The sequence below is a fragment of the Gouania willdenowi genome, chromosome 19 (assembly GCF_900634775.1).
Source record: "Gouania willdenowi chromosome 19, fGouWil2.1, whole genome shotgun sequence".
NCBI lineage: Eukaryota > Metazoa > Chordata > Actinopteri > Blenniiformes > Gobiesocidae > Gouania > Gouania willdenowi.
Genome location: NC_041062.1, coordinates 24420318 through 24440904, shown reverse-complemented (window position 1 = coordinate 24440904; position 20587 = coordinate 24420318).

Here is a 20587-nt window from a genome sequence, read left to right as displayed (position 1 = left end):
ATTTTTACCTGCTACTACCACCTCCTCACTGATTCTCCTCCACGCCAAATCCTTCCTAGTCTGGTCCTGGTTATAACGGCCGTGTCATAGTGTGTGGTAAGGGGTTTTACAGCCTTAAAACATGTATAATTGTAAAAAAAATAAAGCAGACTACTTTATTTTATTGTGGGTTATTTTTAGAACGTAACCCCCGTGATAAACAAGGGACTACTGTATATGAACATGTTTAAATGTTATTTAGGAAATGACATTAATAACAGTAGATTTGATAGATAATCAGATATTAGATGTATTATTGTTAGTAAATGCACAGGCACAATTTGCACAATTATAAACAACTGTTCCCCACCCCTTCCATTTCCCTACCCTGACTCCTTCTTCCCTGTTCCCTTCCCCTTCTGCCCTCTCTTTTTATATCTAAGTATATATAAGTGATTCTTACCCTTCCTTAGGGAGGGCTGGTGATGGTCACAATTATGTAATAAAATAAATTCATTTATTTATTGTTGTACTTTCAATAAATCACTCATTCCTCAGAGAATCTTTGTGAGCAGGCAGCTCAGATTCTAGTATAAAAAGGTCATTTATTGAGACATATCTCAATGTAGAAGTGTAGAATCTACAGATCTGTAGATCTCCCTGAGTGCACATTACAGAAGTTCAGAAGTTTAGTCTCAATATCAAGAAACAATTGTGATGCACTACAAGAAAAGCAGGAACAAGGCATCACACAAGCTGAGAAAACATACAAAAACCTTGATTTTCAGAGAAGATTTAGAAAAAAAATAATTTTTTTGCTTATTTTAGTGCAAGGAAGTTCCATGATTCAGAGGAGACTAATTCACAGATGATTAACATACTGTAGCTGCTTTCTATGGCTAACCACTAACCATAATTAAATGTAACTCTAACGCTTTTATTATTGGTTTGAACCAATAAGCTGCACATGTAGGTGAAACACACGGCTATACTTCAGCATTCATAACTACCGTCACTATGTAATTAGTCATCAGAAGTTGATTACGGAGACCGTAAAAGCTCACAACACAACACAGAATGATGAACACCACACACAACACCACACACAACAACCACGTAAGCAATTTTCCAAAGTGTTGAGCCGTTAAAAAACGCCCACATGTGCCATGCAAGCAAAAACTTGACTTACCATGAAGTGGAGGCGTTTGGGTTAGGGTTAGGGTTATGGTTAGTAAAAAAGGAAAGTAAGTATTGCAATGTTCCCCAATTTGCCAGAGAAGTGGAGGTGGTAGCGGTTGAGGTTAGTGAAAAGGTTCATGTCCAGGTATTGGCTCGGGGATGGTGTATTTTGTAGGGGCGTTGCTTGTAGAGTTCCGCGGCTGCAGCTAGACCAGACTTTCTCAAAATGCGGTCCCCGAAATACACAGAAACCTTTGTTAACAGGAGTACAGCAGCCGTCCTACCTGCCCATTCATAAGAGTTCTAAACATCTAGAGACTTAATGTTTTTAGCTTTTCTTTTGTTTATACACTGGGTTTTTCTATCAGATATTTTCTGCACATGTGCACGTCAGTCACGTGTCCCATGTTTGTCCACATTGAAATGAGTCTATAGGTTTCTCCGCTCATTCTCCAAGTTAAAACGTATTAAAAACCAGTTGAGTTTGTGAATAGTTTTACTAAACTTTATATTTACTGATACAGGCTCTGAGATGAAATAGTTAAAGTGGATGTCAAAATAAAGCGCTCGCTGTCCGTGGTGCTGAGATGCTTTGAAGTTGTGTTAATGACCATCCTAATGTTTTTGTTGTTCTCTTGTTTTGTTATAATTCATGTCCGTTTGATGGACTTCAAAATGACATAGTCGCTCTCTGTGGTAATGAAAAGTGTTAGCCCTGCCGTTGTGGGCATGTGTATGTTGTAAAATGGTGTTATCATGAGCTTTATTATTTGGGTTTAAAATAGCCTGGTCATTAGCCCCGCCTCCAGCTCTGATTTGTTAATGTACTTTAAAACTGCCGAACAGACATAACTTCTTCAAATATTACTTCATTTCCATGTGTATGAAGTCTTTTGAAAGTTCACAAACCAAACTTTTACAATCTGTAAATAACTCAACACCCCCTGGGCAACACGTTCATGCTTTTCTCATGGTGAGTTTCAATTTTTCCAAATCACTTAAAGCTCTTACAACTTGTACATTATTCAATACTGACTGGTTGCTTCATCGTTTTAGGGAGTGAAAGCTCACACATCATACAGCAACTACTCAGCAAACACTTATGGATCTGTCTGATCAGACATTCTGCAGTTGTTCTTTATCATACATTTACTGAATAACATCAATTGTAAGGTTTTACAATTTTTAAAATGTTGAAATGTGTGTGCATCCTTTTCTTTTAATTATCTGTACTCATACAGGCTAGAGTTTGGGACATTTAAAGATATTTATTTGCTTTGCAAAAATGAGCAAATTTCTACCTTTTATTAAATATTCAGCTGCTTTTAAATTAATTTGTTTGTCCTGGCAGCATTTTTTCACTCTTTGAAGACAGCAACTGTTCTTTCTTTCTTTTTTTTGTCAAATACGCTTTTTTATGTTCTCCTAAATTACTACTCAAAACTGCTGTAACTTAGTGAAATAAGATATGTCCTTTCTATCTAATCTGTTTTTACTGGTGGAGATAAAAACCTGGAGGCATGTGTGTGATCAGTAAATCTGTGATTTGACTCAAGCGTAGAAGCCAGTTTCCCTCAAACATCAGGTCCCACAGGGATAACTGGCTTTTTGAGGTCAGAATTCATTACTAGTTGCAATAGAACCATGGACTATGTGCTCTTTGCTCTGCATTAATCAGGCCGATACATTTTTAGAAACAAAATCACTGATCTGTTAATTCAGTCATTTGTCTGCATACAATAATCTATTCAATTCAGCTTTATTTAAAGAGAGAGAAAAACCACAATCTTTCCATATGAGCAACATCAGCATGGACAGAGGAAAGACATCATTTTAAACAGGAAGAAACCTCCAGGTTGGAGTTAGTGGACAGGAAGAAGACAAAAGAAAAGAACTAAGAAGCTGGTTGAACCATGAACCACAGACCAGGAACTGTCATATTTCCAACGTTGGATCCATAGAGAGAAAAGGATAGAGAGAAGAGAGAGAAACATGGTTAAAGAAAACCAACAAAAGCAATGAGTAAACATGTTTTTTAGACACAGAAATGAAGAAGAACAACAGCAGCTCCACTCGACCAAATGTGAAGAGAATCTGTCCTTTTAACAGGATGGAACCTGGAGCAGAGCAGATTATGAGATGGCAGCCATCTGTCTCCAGCAGTTGGTTACACACACACACACACACACACACACACACACACACACACGCACACACACACACAAAAATATTAGGCACTTAGGCGTGAACACATGTGCAAGTATATAAGTGTGTGTGTGAGTGTATAACGGACCACCATTTAGTCCGGTTACAGTCTGTGTCAACACACCCGTCCATAGAGTGGTAGTGACTGTAGTGTTACACACAGGATATAACACTCACACACGCCTAACATTTTTTTCTAAGTGTTTACATGTCACACAGACGGTGCTACATAGTGAAGGTCACCTGATCGCTATAGCTTCATTCACGCCACACCTGCCACTACACCTCACTACGTAAATTAGTAAGTAATTGTCCAATCACAGCATTGATTTGACACAATTTCCTCATATGTTTTGTGCTGTAGGCAGAGGTGAGAATGAGTCCCGGCTTCTCAAGTCTCGTGACTAAAGTTCTAAGTCAAGACAATCAAGTCAAAGTCCTAAACTTTAATTTCCAAGTCCAAACAAGTCTTGAGTCCATCATGTACCACAAATCATTCAATTTTACAGAGATTTGTTCAACTGATAGAAACAATGAATTACTTGAACATTATTAAAATGAATTAAACAAAATACATAAAAAAAGTGTGAAAATGTTCCTTTCACAGAATACCTTAGAACCCTAAACTCTGTTACTGAGCTTTTTGCTCTGTACAGTGCATCACTGGCTGTACAGAGAAAATAGGAACTCATTCATGCTTTTAAATATAAATAGTTCACTAAACTTTAACAAATGTGCTGCAGTATTTCATCAGTATTGTGATGAATTATAGGTGAAAATTGCTGAAGGCGAAATAAACATAAAAAAGGGACATTTAGTTATTTTATGGCTTTTTTAAAGCGTTTTGATCATTAATTTCTTTTAATGTGATATTTATTGCCAAAAACGTGCGGACTGAAGCTGATATACTGTAAACATCATATTTCTGTGTGTGTCTCCGGGATCTCTGTTGTGAAGTTGTTCTTAGTGCACACAGGGGGGCAGACTTCACCTGCTCATTAGCTGATCCTCTTCTACAAAGTGTTTAAATGACACGTTCAAAAAGCACATCTATGTTTTGCTCCTCCTCAGTTGTGAAGATAATTATTATAATCTTAGAAAAGTTTCTTTTCTTGTTTGACCTCAGTGGGCGGGGCCTCCGAAACAGGTGGGTGTATAACAAGTTAATGACAATCAAATTCAGCCGTTGCATTTAATAACACCTGATTATTCGTACACTAAGATTGGTTTGATATTATTGTTTGATAAATCACACGTTGGTCCTGTCGTATGGCACAATGTGAACTCAGATTTACACCCGTTTTCACACAGAGTGGATAAATGAGGGTCGATGTGTATCTGTGTTCTCAGTAATAATGTAATAATTTTTTTTTTTAATACATTTTATTTAGTTTTAATAAACTGTTTACGCTTGAATAACAGCTGAGGTTAGTTTAATACATTATTTACAGTCATATTTTGCTGCTGCTCCACTAATCCACTCAGATTTTCTACGCGAGCTCAGACCTGAGGTGTATTCCATAAAGGAGGGTAAACAAACTCTGAGTCTATCCATAAACTCTGGGTCAACATACCCAGCGATGGGAAACTCTGTGTATCTGATTCCATTACAGCTGGTATGAAGTGGGTTAATCAACCCTGAGTATGTAAACCTTGGGTTAATTACGTGCACGCGCGCGACAAAAAGCCATCATCAATGGATCAGAGATTACTCGAGCTGCCATGGCAACCACCTGGAATAGAGTGATTTATTCACCCTGATGGTGAAATAAGCCGTTGTTTGAGGAATATGAGCCTGTTCTAAAGGTGTGTTCAGTCTTCAGTGACTATAGTGGCTTAAATCACCTGTAATTAGTCACACTTTTTGGTCGCTTCATCACTTTATTGCTTCAGTGACGTGACGAGCGGTGAATAATATGAATAAAATGTGTCTGAGGAGACGTGGCAGCTGCATAGGATGTCTGCATAGAGAGTCCTCCTGTTACACTGGATATAAAGACAGTAAATGCTGCTTCATATCACATCATTTATATTGATTTTAATGTAATATTGTTGCCAGTCATCTCAACGTCCTAAAAATATGTCATAAAAAAAGACTGAAGTCGGACGCGAACCCGTGACCCTATATTTTCAAGGGCAGCGTCACAATTCACTGCACCATCATAACTTCAAAGATACATGATCTACAGATTTAACTGTATAATAATATAAAACAATAATCTAGCCTTAAAAGTTTGTTAATTTAAATGATCATCTCCTCCTTTATATTATCTACAGGTTTGTATTCAGAGAACTTTACTCCAGACGTCAGTAGATGTTTTAATGTAGATCAACCTCTCAGTGACTTTCACTTAATGATATATATCTACAATGTTAGAAAGAAAATTTCCCTCATTTGAGCCCAAACATACTCAGAGTTTGAACATAACCTGCTTTATGGAATACCCCTCTGACGTGAGAGCTGATCGTAGTGTACACAAAAATATTTGTGCATACATGATAGAAGATCAATAAAACACACAGTTTGAGTACTACACTGTAACACTCTCAGAAATCTAATATAAGTGCCTTTGAGAATACTGCACAGTACACCACACAATCTCAATAAAATGACCTGCAGGTATTATAAATATATTTAATTATAACATCTTCAGAACCTTTGGGATGATCATGTTAGCTAAAAACCATTAAACTTATTGAGTTTATGAGGTGTTATTATGACCTGAGGGTATTTTATTAGCACTGTGCTAACGAGCATTCGTCTATTAACAATATACATTATAAATGTGATATAAAGCGCCTCAGACGTAGTTTCTATATCACATTTGTGCTTTTGAAAGAGCTGGACTTTTGCACCAACAAACACCATCATCCTGTAATGAAAACACTAGATCTCTCTTACATGCTTTGCATTAAAAACAATATGTAGCGTTTCTTCGTTTCTTTAAGTCTTTGTGTAAAACACGTGTAATGGAATATTGAGCTACCCACAGTCCACGATAATCATATAGATTCTCATTTTACCTCCCATAGCAGTGCTCAGATAATAGGCTTTTGATGTCTGAGAAACATGTTTGTACTTTAGCTCAAAGCAAAACATTACCTTTAATGTTTGTGGTTGTTTTACCAGCTCAGAAGGGATCCGTTCCTCCTCAGTGTTTGTGCCTTTAAATGGTTGTTTCTCCACCTCGATCTGCCTTTGATTTGTCGTGTAACTGTTGTGTCTAACATCGCAATGGAGACTTCTGCTGGAACTTACAGAATACTACCAACAGTACCGAAACGCGCATGATTTCAGTCCAGCAGCCAATAGTAACACTCAAAACAGCTCATGGAGCCCACACGTTTGTAGAAAGATCTCTGATTGGCTGTCATTCAGCGTCACGCTCCTGGATTTATAAACTTCATTTACAGCCAGAAGAAGGAGAATAGATTCATTGTCCACTCAGAACACTTTGGATTACAATATGCTCAAAGATGATTATGGACTTTTGACCAAATGATGACAAAAAAAAACTTACAAACTGAAGCTTTAAGTCGAGTACAAACGTAAGAAATGAAATAAACTGCAGTTAACTTATTGTGGAAAGTTGTTGACAAAAAAACTTCACGTTAGAAATCATTCCACACTATCTATCTATCTATCTATCTATCTATCTATCTATCTATCTATCTATCTATCTATCATCTATCTATCTATCTATCTATCTATCTATCTATCTATCTATCTATCTATGTATCTATCTATCTATCTATCTATCTATCTATCATCTATCTATCTATCTATCTATCTATCTATCTATCTATCTATCTATCTATGTATCTATCTATCTATCTATCTATCTATCAGTCTATCTATCTATCTATCATCTATCTATCTATCTATCTATCTATCTATCTATCTATCTATCTATCTATCTATCTATCTATCTATCTATCTTATCTATCTATCTATCTATCTATCTATCTATCTAGCTATCTATCTATCTATCTATCTATCTATCTATCTATCTATCCTAAGTCTATCTATCTATCATCGATCTATCTATCTATCTATCTATCGATCCTATCTATCTATCTATCTATCATCTATCTATCTATCTATCTATCTATCTATCTATCTATCTATCTATCTATCTATCTATCTATCTATCTATCTATCTATCTATCTATCTATCTATCTATCTATCTATCTATCTATCTATCTATCTATCTATCTATCTATCTATCTATCTAGCTAATCTATCTATCTATCGATCTATCAGTCTATCTATCGATCTATTCTATCTATCTAGTCTATCTATCTATCTATCTATCTATCTATCTATCTATCTATCTATCTATCTATCTATCTATCTATCTATCTATCTATCTATCTATCTATCAGTCTATCTATCTATCTATCTATCTATCTATCTATCAGTCTATCTATCTATCTATCTATCTATCTATCTATCTATCTATCTATGTATCAGTCTCAGGCTCCCACCACCAGGCCTTGATTATAGATATACAATATATACTGTGTGTGTTTCAACCTTTTCTCAGTGGTGATTGAAGTGTCACGTTACTGATGGCAGGTTGTGATTTTAAAGTATGAGCATTAAAAAAAATGGCTATACAGTATTTAGGGACTAGTTTCAAAGTGCTTTATAATAACAGCTCATTCATTCATTCACACACCATTGGGACTGAGCTGTCGTGCAAGGCACTGGTCAAATACTGGGAGCAACTTAGGGTTCAGTGTCTTGCCCAAGGATGGATGGATGGATGGATGGATGGATGGATGGATGGATGGATGGAAGGATGGATGGAAGGATGGATTGATCACATTCAAACCCTGTGGAAATCAAACCCAGATCTTTGCTCTGACACATCATTTAACCCCAGCATCACTGAAAAGCCTTGAGGATCTAAAGCATTCATCTATAGTTAGACGTTCTTGTAAGTGCTGTGACCTGGGGCTGGAGAACCTGAGCGTTAAACCAGAGATGGATGATTTCCTGACATGGCTCCAGGTCAGTGTGTGGACAGCATGTCTTTAATAGAATTAATTAAAAGCACACTGACCGTCCTGTATCCAGCAGCATTCTATTAGCGCCTTGATGTTTTTCCACTGCATCGCTTGTTCCCGTCTTCCTTCTTTTTTATCTCATGAAATCCAATTTATAGAAGGAAGAGGCTCAGCGGTGCTGCATGACATCAATTATTCATAGTGGGGTTTTTTTACAGCGGATTCCTGGGAGTTCCTGTGAATATTAAAGAGCACAGAGCAGCCGCCGGGCCAGATGTGTTACATCGCTCTCATCTGACACATCACTTCGGAATTCAGCCAGATTCTCTTTCTCGCCTTCCGTCTCCAGCTCATCTCCAGCTCACCACCTCTGCCAGGAGGCAACGTGCCCACGTTCTTCACCAGGGTCTGCTGATGGAAGGCTGAGGGGCCACTTCACAACACTGGCAACGGTTATGTGATGCTTTTTTATTTGGAATTAAAGTTGTGTTTACATGTAAATAGAATTTTCAAATTGAGGTTCACACATTTATTTGTTTTTATTCAATTCCACTTTAGGTCTGGGGGTTGGGAAGGGTTCTGATTGATTGGACAGGGGGCAAACGTGACGTATTCACGTCTATCTGGAAAAAAAAACACAACTAACCTTTTCTTTTCAGCTACAACATAGAAGACCACATAATAATAACTATTTTTACTTTTATTTTGATTATAGTTTTAAAGCAGCAGCTGGACGACAACAAACTGTTTCACTTTGGTCAGCTGACCAGGAGAAGGAGATAGTTGACATACTTTGACCAGCCAGAGCCAGCGGTTACTGCTTTACCTCCATCTACAGGACGTTGAGAACTACTTTATGATGAACCACGTCATTAGTGAAGCTCTGTGTCCTGGTGATTCATGTCACTGATTAAGCCTGTTTAGTTTACCAATGTCCACGTGTGTGTAATATGTCCATGTGTGTTTAATATGTCCACGTGTGTGTAATATGTCCGTGTGTGTCTAATATGTCCACGTGTGTGTAATATGTCCACGTGTGTGTGTGTAATATGTCCAAGAGTGTGTCTATTATGTCCACGTGTGTGTAATATGTCCAAGAGTGTGTGTAATATGTCCGTGTGTGTGTAATATGTCTGTGTGTGTCTAATATGTCCAAGAGTGTGTGTAATATGTCCGTGTGTGTCTAATATGTCCAAGTGTGTGTGTCTAATATGTCCATGTGTGTCTAATATGTCCACGTGTGTGTAATATGTCTGTGTGAATGTCCTCATGTTTAAGCTTCCGTCCATCCACTCTTTTCATTATATCCACATCTTCTAAAGCTCTTTTTAAATAAATTGTCAAAGTACCAGTCCAGGGGCCATTTTGGATTATGCTGTCAGGACGAGCATGCTCAAAACCACCGGAATCAATTTAAAGTGGAATTAAATGTTTACAAGAACAAGTAATATTTAATTCGGAATTGCAGCCATGACCATTTTCATTCAAAATTAAGTATTTACAGGGTCAGTTTGAAGAGGATTTGACTTTTATTCTGAATTAAAGGTGAATGAAAGCTCTCATGTAAATGTAGCTGTTCATGTGATTTTCTGTCTGTCTGTCTATTCACACAGAACAACAGTTTGTTCTGACTTTAATCTTCTCATGCAGTCATGGATGGTTAACAGTCAACATTTACATGGAGGGACATCCAAATGCAACAGCTTTGCCACTACTTTATTATGTAAAGTGACAGGACAGAGCAGAACATGACTAGTGCATCTGCTGCGTACTTGATTCATGTTTTCCTCGTGTGCTGACCAGCGTTCTCTGGATAAGCCAATCAATTATGTAGCTAAGTGTTAGCCAGCAGCAGCACTTCCTGTCCTAACCAGGTCAGCCATCTGATCAAACTCCAAACCAGCAGATTCTCTACAGGGTGCACCTCGGAAAGGCAGCCGGTCCATTCCAGGTTGTTTTTTTATAACATGAGCACCGAGCAAGACGAAGAAAAATAAAGTCAGGTGCCGGATGGGGGCTCACGACTGCCTGATTGCAAACCTGCTGCTTTATGTGGTCAGACGTTTTCAACTGGAGCAACTGTGGAAAAAATAACAGAAGTGTTGTTTTATTTTACAGGCTCTGCTGATTGGAATTATTACAATAATAAAAAAGACTATTTATGTTCATTATGTTTACTTACATGATAAATGCATCTAAAAGGAGTGTGTACACGTTTACAGCTCACACACATGTTGGAGTTCAGGGTTTATATAAAGCACACATGGGCAAATAGGGCCACATGCAGCCCTCACCTTCAAAATAAATGGCTTAGATTTACACAGCATCTTTTTTCAAGGAGACTCAAAGCCGTACAGAAACCATTATTCATTCACACGAGTCATACCGGTGGTGGCCAGCTACAATGTAGCCACAGCTGCCCCGGGGCATACCGACAGAAGCGTGGCTGCCATTTCACGCCAACCACCAAACTCTGACCACCAACATTAATGCACAATTCATACAAGGCTATGTGGATAAAGTGCCCTACCCAAGAACACAACGACAATGACAGAGCGGGATTCAAACTCCCAACCCCTCGGTTACTGGACAGCCCACTCTACCACTGAAACACAGTCACCCTAAATACATGAAAATGACTCGTAAAATGCAAAAAATACAGATATAGACATAAAAAGGACAATTAAAAAACCAAAAAAGAATTACTCCTAAAACAAACAAAATTATAGCTGCTGTGCAGCAATGGTTGGGGCCAGGCAATTCTGTGCAAATGGTAAATTAACTTGACTTATATGATTCCTTTATGACAAAGTAGTTTCAGCATCAGCACATTCTAACTTTCACACACTAATGGGACAATGCTGCCATGCAGGGCTCTAGTCGACTATTAAAAGTAAGTTATGGTTCAGTGTCTGATCGAACCCCAAACCTCTCGGTCAGAAGAAGACCCCTCGACCACCTGAGCATCTGACTAATGAGATGGACCGTGTTTTTGCAACCTTACATTTACAGCCTCTACACAGCCTCTACATACTATGCAGTGACTTTTAATATCTGCGTTTCACCGACTGTTTTTGTCTCTAAAGTAGTTCAAGGATCTACGATGGCTGAGGTTGAGACACTCCATCAGTAAAGAGAAAAATATGATTTATGTTTTTATTTTGATGTATTGGTCAGAGTTAGAGCATAAACAGTCTACACTGTGGTCAGACCAAAGGGAAAAAAGCCTAAGCTTATTTTAAGCCCCTTACCATTTCACATCTATCTTACAAAATACAATATTAATTGATCATCAAAGCAACAGTTATATACACACACACATATGTACATACATACATGTTCTTGATAATGAAATACAGAATAATGTTTTTTTTGTAGAAAATACACTTTTACTACCTTTTATACACTCTTCTGTAGCCCAGAATCACTTCTGTACTTTTCCATCATATTATCTTTTTAAATATCAACACATTCCTACTTTATTACAATTCATTTAGTAACACACTCCATAGCATTACCTCACAGACAGATAAACATCGACTTTTCATGGTTGTGTTGGGCTGTTTCCAGTTTTGTTCACCTCTCTTTCTTTGAACATATTTAGTCAGTTGGAGGGAAGTAAATTATTTCTAGTTTTTAACATAATTATTGCTGTTTTTTGATCTACCAGGTACATGAATTTTAATGTTTTTTATTTTATAAATAATAATTTGTATGATCATAAAATTGACATTGTGCACCATTCTTATGGTATGTTTCTGTATTGTTCAAACAATTTTTGTTATCGAATTGGATGAAATCTTGAAAATGGGTTGTTCAAAAGGGAAATAAGGATTCTGAAATCAAATTAGATCACGGAATCTAATCCTAGATTTAATGTGGATCAAACCTTCAGTTTGTGTTGTTCAAAACATTTCAGTAGGATTTGGACTTTGATCCAAAAAAAAAGAATTATCCTGATCCCAACAGGGGGCAGGATTTCAAGGTGGTTTCAGGAAGAAAATGTAGTAAAACTTTAAAATTGGTCAAATAATAGTGTTCTGCCTCTGTTATTCAGATTACCTGATTTAGTGTGTGTTTGTTTGTGAGTTAATTCAGTTGGTTCTGATAAGAAAGCTGTACCTTTAAAAGCATGCAGAGTAGGTCACGTGACTTAGACTCAGGAAGTAATGCAGTCTGGTGAACACTGCTTAGTTTCATTCCTCGTGTGTTCTTGGCAAAACAACTCCCATATCTTGTGCTGTTCGTGGCATCGTTGGTATGTATTCTTATTTGATGTTTAAAGTGCTCATAGCATCACATGTAGTTGTGAAATGTGTATGTTTTATGATGTTAGACGATCTCTGATTACGTCTTCAGTTCATGCCGTCGAGCTGTTCCTTTGTGATCATCTGCCGCCATCTAGTGGCTGTTTTGTGTAATGTTTGCTGTGCTGTTAAATAAGGCCATTTCAGATACAAAAGGCTGATTTGTTAATAATATAAATAATAAATACAGTGGCATGTGACAGTGAATTAGACTGTTATAGTTAATTAATATTTCATACTTGATAATGAAACCTATTTCTGTTTAGTGATATAACATTATTAGGTTCGTTTAATTAGTTTAAATTCATGCAGCTAAATTTACAAATGTCTCGTGTCTCTCAGTTTCACCCTTTCACCTGTCAATAAACCTGGGCTCAGTCAGTCAACCTGGTGTCCAGAGTCTTGATGTGCGGAAAGTGTTGAGCTTACTGCCTTCGTGTACAGTGTGCATAAGGAAGGCAGGATAGTGAAACAACGTCTTCATCGCACAAGATAACACAGTTATACGCTGGACACACATCATGGATTCCAAGGAGCAGTCACTCAAGTCTCGATCCTACACATCAGGCTCCACAAAATCATCTGCTGGGAATGCTGCGGCTTTAGCTCGTGCCAAAGCGGAGGCAGCAAAAGCACGATTGACCTTTGCAGAAAAAGACATGATCCTAACAATGGAAAAAGCACAATTAGAAGCATGAATGCTGAAGCTGTCACTAGAAAGAGAAGCAGCTGTCGCTGAAGCGGAAACAGAGGTCCTAGAAGCAGCTGTCAGCATTGATGGCAGTGTGCGAAGTAGCAAGAGGCTCCAACTTCACGAGATTCCCTGCAAGCCCTTAGAGCGGACCAGAGAATACGTCACTGAACAGTCAAAAGAATATTCATCTGTAGCATTGGAAGAACACGCTCAGAACGATGCTGATCACCTAGACACACAGTCCAACCTGCCTCTTCACCCTCTCATTCAGGACAGTGTTGGCAGCTACACACGCATTCAACCCCTGCACTGCATCCACATCTTCCTTCTCAAGATGAAATTAGCTACCTACGTGAAGACCCAGCACTTGGAAATTCTATCCATGCTCTACGGTTCATAGCAGCAGAGAGTCGGGCTAGCGCCAACGTCACATATACACCAGCAAGCAGAGAAACTGCGCATCAGCCACAACGCGCTCTGACTACGACTCTATCCCTCAAGAAAACTCACGGTCATCATAGCACGTACGGAGCAAGGCACAGTAACAACGGTCTTCTGCATCCCACCATGTCCAGCCACTCTCCTCAAAATGCTCATCATGACAGATCAGGTATGAATGACGTCATCAGATATTTTGCCCGACGTGAACTGGTTACTACATGTATGATCCATTTCAACGACCAGCCGGAGAGTTACAGCGCATGGCAACAGTCCTTTCAAAATGCAGTGAGAGGACGTGATCTGACATGCAGCGAGGAAATGGATTTACTGGTAAAGTGGCTCGGGAAAGAGTCTGGAGAACATGCAAAACGTATTCGGGCTGTCAACGCTAGCCATCCCCAAAGAGGACTACAGATGATATGGGACAGACTGAACGCATGCTACGGGACCCCTGAAGTAGTCGAAGAAGCACTCTCCCAACGCATCAGCAACTTCCCCAAAATCATCTACAAAGACTATGCAAAACTTCACGAGCTCAGTGACCTCCTGATGGAACTGCAGGCGGCCAAAGCAGACGGAACTCTTCCAGGCCTTCATTACCTCGACACAGCGAGAGGAATCAGTCCTCTGGTTCAGAAGTTGCCCCCTAGTCTGCAAGAGAAGTGGCTGTCTGTTGGGTCCAACTACCAAGAACGCTGTCAAGTCTCATTCCCTCCCTTTAAAGTTTTCGTAGACTTTATCTTCCATCAGGCTAAAATTAGGAATGACCCTAGTTTCAACTTTGCTGGTCAAACTGATGTTCCAAAGACAGACAAGACATTTAGAACAATCAGACCAAAAGAAATCTCAGTCAACAAGACAGACGTCTCTCCTACAGAACGCAGTGCTGAATATGAGAACCCAGATCATCAGTGTCCCATTCATAATAGACCCCACCTTCTGCGGAAATGTCGAGCTTTCTGAGAGAAGACAGGAAAGCATTCCTTAAAGAGCACAAGATCTGCTTTAAATGTTGCACCTCTACAAGACACATGGCTAGAGACTGCAAGTATACAGCCACATGCATTGAATGTGGGAGTGACAAACATAACTCTGCTCTTCATCCAGGACCAGCACCACAGACCGAGGAGCCGTTCTCCTCCACAAAGCATGGCGGGGAGCCAACATCTTCACAAGTTGCAAGCAGCTGCACTACAGTCTGTGGTGGTGATCAGAGTGACAGATCTTGCTCTAAAATCTGTTCGGATAGAATCTACCCTGTCAACCGTCGTGAGAAGGAATCAAAGGTCTACGCGATCATCGACGAACACAGCAACAGATCTTTGGGTCGGTCTGAGTTCTTCGACACCTTCAATGTCCAAGGACCCCCCTCTCCATACTCTCTCCGTACCTGTTCGGGCGTAACAGAGACCATGGGGAGAAGAGCTTCAGGATACCAGATTGAATCTATGGACGGTAAAGTCAGTCTTCCATTACCAAGTCTGGTTGAATGCAACGACATCCCTAACAACAGATCAGAGATCCCAACTCCCAATGCTGCATCCAACCACCCTCACCTGAAGTCTATAGCGCATCTCATTCCAGACCTCGAACAGAGTACACCCATCATGCTTCTCCTAGGGCGAGACATCATAGCAGCTCACAAGGTTCGTAAACAGTTAAATGGTCCTTGAGATGCTCCTTATGCACAGAAACTCAACCTGGGGTGGGTGATAGTTGGAAATGTCTGCTTGGGAGGTGTTCACAAGCCTGATAATGTAAACGCCCTGTATACCAGGACAACAGAACAGAAATGCCCCTCCATCTTTGAACCTTGCCCAAACATCCTGCAGGTGAAAGAGAGGTACAGTCAGTTTCAGGGCACACCGACTATCCTAAGCTACAAACAACAGGGATTCTCACCTGCAGTGGAGAAGCCGAGCAGTTGGGGTCCACAGTGTTTCAACAAACAAGGGACGATAACAAGGTGGCTCCATCAATCGAAGACATCTCATTCATGAAAATCATGAAAGACAACTTAAAGAAAGATAAAGACAACAGCTGGGTAGCTCCACTGCCTTTCAAGTCACTTAGGCGTCGTCTCCCTGACAACAAAGTCCAGGCCTTAAATCGACTTTCATCACTGAGACGGAGTCTCGAAAGGAAACCAGCATTAAAACAGCATTACCTCACCTTCATGGGACAGATGTTTCAAAAAAATAATGCAGAAGTAGCACCTCCTCTGAAGGAGGACGAAGAACATTGGTACCTGCCAACCTTTGGCGTGTATCACCCAAAGAAGCCTGGAAACATTTGCGTGGTGTTCGACTCAAGCGCTCAGCATGGAGGAGTGTCACTGAACAATATCTTGTTGACTGGGCCCGACCTCATAACAGCCTGCTTGGGGTACTTCTCAGGTTCCGGAAGGAAGCCGTAGCAATAACAGCAGACATTGAACAAATGTTCTACTGCTTCCTCGTCAGGGAAGAGGACCATAACTTCTTGAGGTTTCTGTGGTTCCGGGACAATGACCTATCCAAAGACATTATTGAGTACCGCATGAGGGTCCATGTTTTTGGCAACAGCCCATCCCCCGCGGTGGCTATCTACTGCCTCCGGAAGAGCACAAAGTTTGGAGACTCAGACGTCAAACAGTTTGTCAACCGGGACTTTTACGTGGACGACGGCTTGAAATCCTTCTCTTCTGTAGAAGCAGCAGTGGACCTGCTCAAGAGAACACAAGACACTATCTCAGGATCAAACCTGCGACTGCATAAGATTGCCTCAAACAAGAGAGAAGTAATGGAGGCCTTCCCATCCCGAGATCATGCTAATGACTTCAAAGATCTGGATCTCGGTTCTGACGCTCTTCCGATGCAGCCCAGTCTAGGCCTCAATTGGGACTTGATGTCCGACAGCTTCATCTTCAAAGTGGGTGATGAAGAGAAACCCTTCACCCGTCGAGGCATCCTGTCTACTGTTAATAGCATCTACAATCCTCTCGGATTTATCGCCCTAGTCGCCATTCAAGGCAAAGCCATCTTACGAGAGCTAACAAGAGACCACGGCGACTGGGACTCCCCCTCCCACAAGACATGAAGCAGATGTGGGTCACATGGCGATCCTCTTTGAATCACCTTGGAAGTCTCTGGATACCACGGACTTAGGCAGAACCCTCCCTGGCAGGAATGTAGCGCAGAGAGTTATGTGTCTTTTGTGACGCCTCTACTAAGGCAATTGCTGCTGTAGCCTATCTCAGGCTAACAGATACAGAAGGTACCATCCATGTAGGGTTTGTCATGGGAAAGGCTAAGCTGGCTCCCCTTCCTGAACATACAGTGCCAAGGCTTGAGCTCTGCACAGCTGTTCTTGCAGTAGAACTTACCGAGGTCATCTCTTCAGAGATTGACATACAACTGGATGAGATCTTTTACAGTGACAGTAAGGTAGTACGAGGTTACATTAAGAACAAGACCAGACGCTTTTATGTGTACGTCAGCAACCGAGTATTGAGAATAAGAATGTCTTCTCGCCCCGAGCAGTGGCAACATGTGCCAACAGAAAGGTTAGAGAGGGACCGGAGAGGGTCCCATTCCTCTCTCAAACACTCCCTCTATGTCTGCTTCTTCCCTTGTGTGTTTGCTCCTGTACTCCTTCTGGCTTTTGTCTTGCAGGTCCGTGGGATCCTCAGTGTGGAGTTACAGAGACTCAGCGGCTCTGTCTCCACCCTTTCCCCTTGGTAATGTTATGAGAAAATACTCTGTTAACTTCCACTGCTATGCTGATGATACCCAACTGTATGTATCAATGAAGCCAGGTGAGACAAATCAGCTATCTAAACTTGAAGCCTATCTAAAGGACATTAGGGCCTGGATGGACCAAAATTTTCTTCTTCTCAACTCAGACAAGACTGAGGTCATTGTACTGGGCCCGCGACACCTTAGAGAAACCTATGCTAGCCTAACTGCCCTAGATGGCATTACTCTGGCACAAAGCACAACTGTTAGAAACCTTGGGGTTCTATTTGATCAGGACTTATCCTTCAACTCTCACATAAAACAAACTTCAAGAACTGCCTTCTTTCATCTCCGTAACATTGCTAAAATCAGATCTATCCTGTCTCAGAGCGACGCCGAAAAACTAGTCCATGCTTTTGTTACCTCTAGACTGGATTATTGTAATTCTCTTTTAGCAGGCTGCCCGAGCAAGTCGCTTAAGACACTTCAGCTGGTTCAAAATGCTGCAGCACGTGTACTGACTAAAACTAGGAGAAGAGATCACATTACTCCTGTATTAGCCTCTCTGCATTGGCTTCCCATAAAATATAAAATAGAATTCAAGATTCTTCTTCTCACTTATAAAGCCCTAAATGGACAGGCACCAGTCTATCTCAAGGAGCTTGTAGTGCCATACAATCCCCCCAGAACACTACGCTCTCAAAATGCTGGACTACTCGTTGTTCCATTCATCTCTAAAAGTAGTATAGGAGGAAGAGCTTTCAGTTATCAGGCCCCACTTCTCTGGAACCATCTACCAACCACGGTTCGGGGGGCAGACACCCTCTCTACCTTTAAGGTTAGGCTCAAAACATTCCTCTTTGATAAAGCTTTTAGTTAGGAACCAGCTCATAGCTCATAGTTAAGATGCAATAGGCATAGACTGCCGGGGCGGGGGGGGGGTCTGGCATGCTCGGTTGGAGAGAGGTTGGAGAGGGCGTTAAGAGAGAGGTCATTTAGGTTAGAGAGGGACCGGAGAGGGTCCCATTCCTCTTTCAAACACTCCCTCTATGTCTGCTTCTTCCCTTGTGTGTTTGCTCCTGTACTCCTTCTGGCTTTTGTCTTGTAGGTCCGTGGGATCCTCAGTGTGGAGTTACAGAGACTCAGCGGCTCTGTCTCCACCCTTTTCTCTGCACACACCCAACACAGCATAACGTGGATGGCTGTTCATCATAGGAATGGGATCCACACAAGGTTCCTGCTGCTTAACAGAAGGTTTTCCTTGCCGCCATGATGAATTCATGTTGGGTGTGGGATACATATGTATGTGTATATACGTATATATGCATATGTGTGTATCCATAAAATGAAGAGTCTGTCCTTAAGACTGCTCTACTGTAAAGTGCCTTGAGATACCATTGGTTATGATTTGGCGCTATACAAATAAAGATTGATTGATTGATTGATTGAACTCAATCCGGCAGATATCGCTACAAGGTCCGTTACTGCTGCACTTCTCTCAGATACCAGCTGGCTGTGTGGACCTCCATTTCTGAAAGAGTCCTTGAAAGTCCAGCCTGAAGAAGACCACTTTGAGGTGCTGGACCCTGCATCGGATTCAGATGTCCGTCCGCTAGTGTCTACAATGAGCACAACCATGTCAAGCAAACTACTCGGGTCTCATCGCTTCTCCAAGTTTTCAAGCTGGAAACTGTTGACCCGTGCAGTTGCTCGCCTTATTCATGTTGCTTGCCACTTTAAGAAGAATCCTGCAACCAAAGCCACTGGCTGCAAAAACTGTCATTTCGTCACTCAACAATCTCCACAGATGAACTTTCGCAGTCTGAAAGAGCAATCATCCGTGCTGTTCAACGGGAGAACTACGCTCACGAGTACGCCTATCTGCAGAAGGAGGAAAATCTTTTTAAGGAAAGCCCCCTCAAAGTCCTTGATCCCTTCATTGATAATGATGGCCTTCTGAGAGTTGGAGGTCGTGTCAGAGAAGCAAAACTTCAGCAAGATGAGAAAACCCCCATCATTATTCCTGGCAAGCATCATATAGCAGTACTCTTGATTCGACACCATCATGAGAGAACTCAACATCAAGGGCGACTGTTCACCGAGGGCACCATTCGTGCTGCCGGTTTCTGGATAGTTGTCGGAAAAAGGAAGGTGAGCAGTGTGATTCATGACTGTGTCATTTGTCGCAAACTACGCGGCACTCCTCAGATACATAAAATGGCCGACCTTCCGGCAGACCGCCTCTCTACGGAACCTCCATTCACAAACGTCGGCTTAGATGTGTTCGGACCGTGGGCGGTGTCTTCGCGACGTACGAAGGGTGGCTTTGCTCAGAGTAAACGGTGGGCAGTGTTATTTACCTGCATGAGTGTTCGAGCTGTCCACATCGAGGTAATTGAATCCTTAGACACCTCAAGTTTCATCAACGCTCTTAGGCGTTTCCTCGCTGTTAGGGACCCAGTGAAGCTCATCCGTTCAGATCGAGGAACTAACTTTGTCAGCGCTTGTAGAGAGCTGGCGATCCCCTCAAACATCAGTAACGCTTCAGTTGAGAAGTTTCTCTTGGATCAAGGATGTGAATGGAAGTTCAATGCTCCACACGCCTCTCATATGGGTGGTTCATGGGAGAGGATGATTGGAGTCGCACGAAAGATCCTGGACTCCATGTTCCTCCAGCTGGGAACTTCAAGACTCACCCACGAAGCGCTCACTACACTGATGACAGAGGTTGCTGCCATCATTAACGCCAAACCTCTGATTCCAGTGTCTACTGACCCGGATGACCCCCTCATCCTTACTCCTGCAACCCTCCTCACCCAAAAAGTGAGTCTATCATCAGCCCCAGTTGGAGACTGGATCAAAGACCTTCACAAATCCCAGTGACGCCGAGTCCAACATCTGGCTCAAACCTTCTGGAATAGATGGAAGAGACAATACCTTCCATCACTTCAACCATGGAGAAAGTGGACGGATTCCGCACCAGACCTTCAGCTTGGAAGTGTTGTCCTTCTCAAAGACAATCAGCTCGTAAGAAACGAGTGGCCTCTGGGCT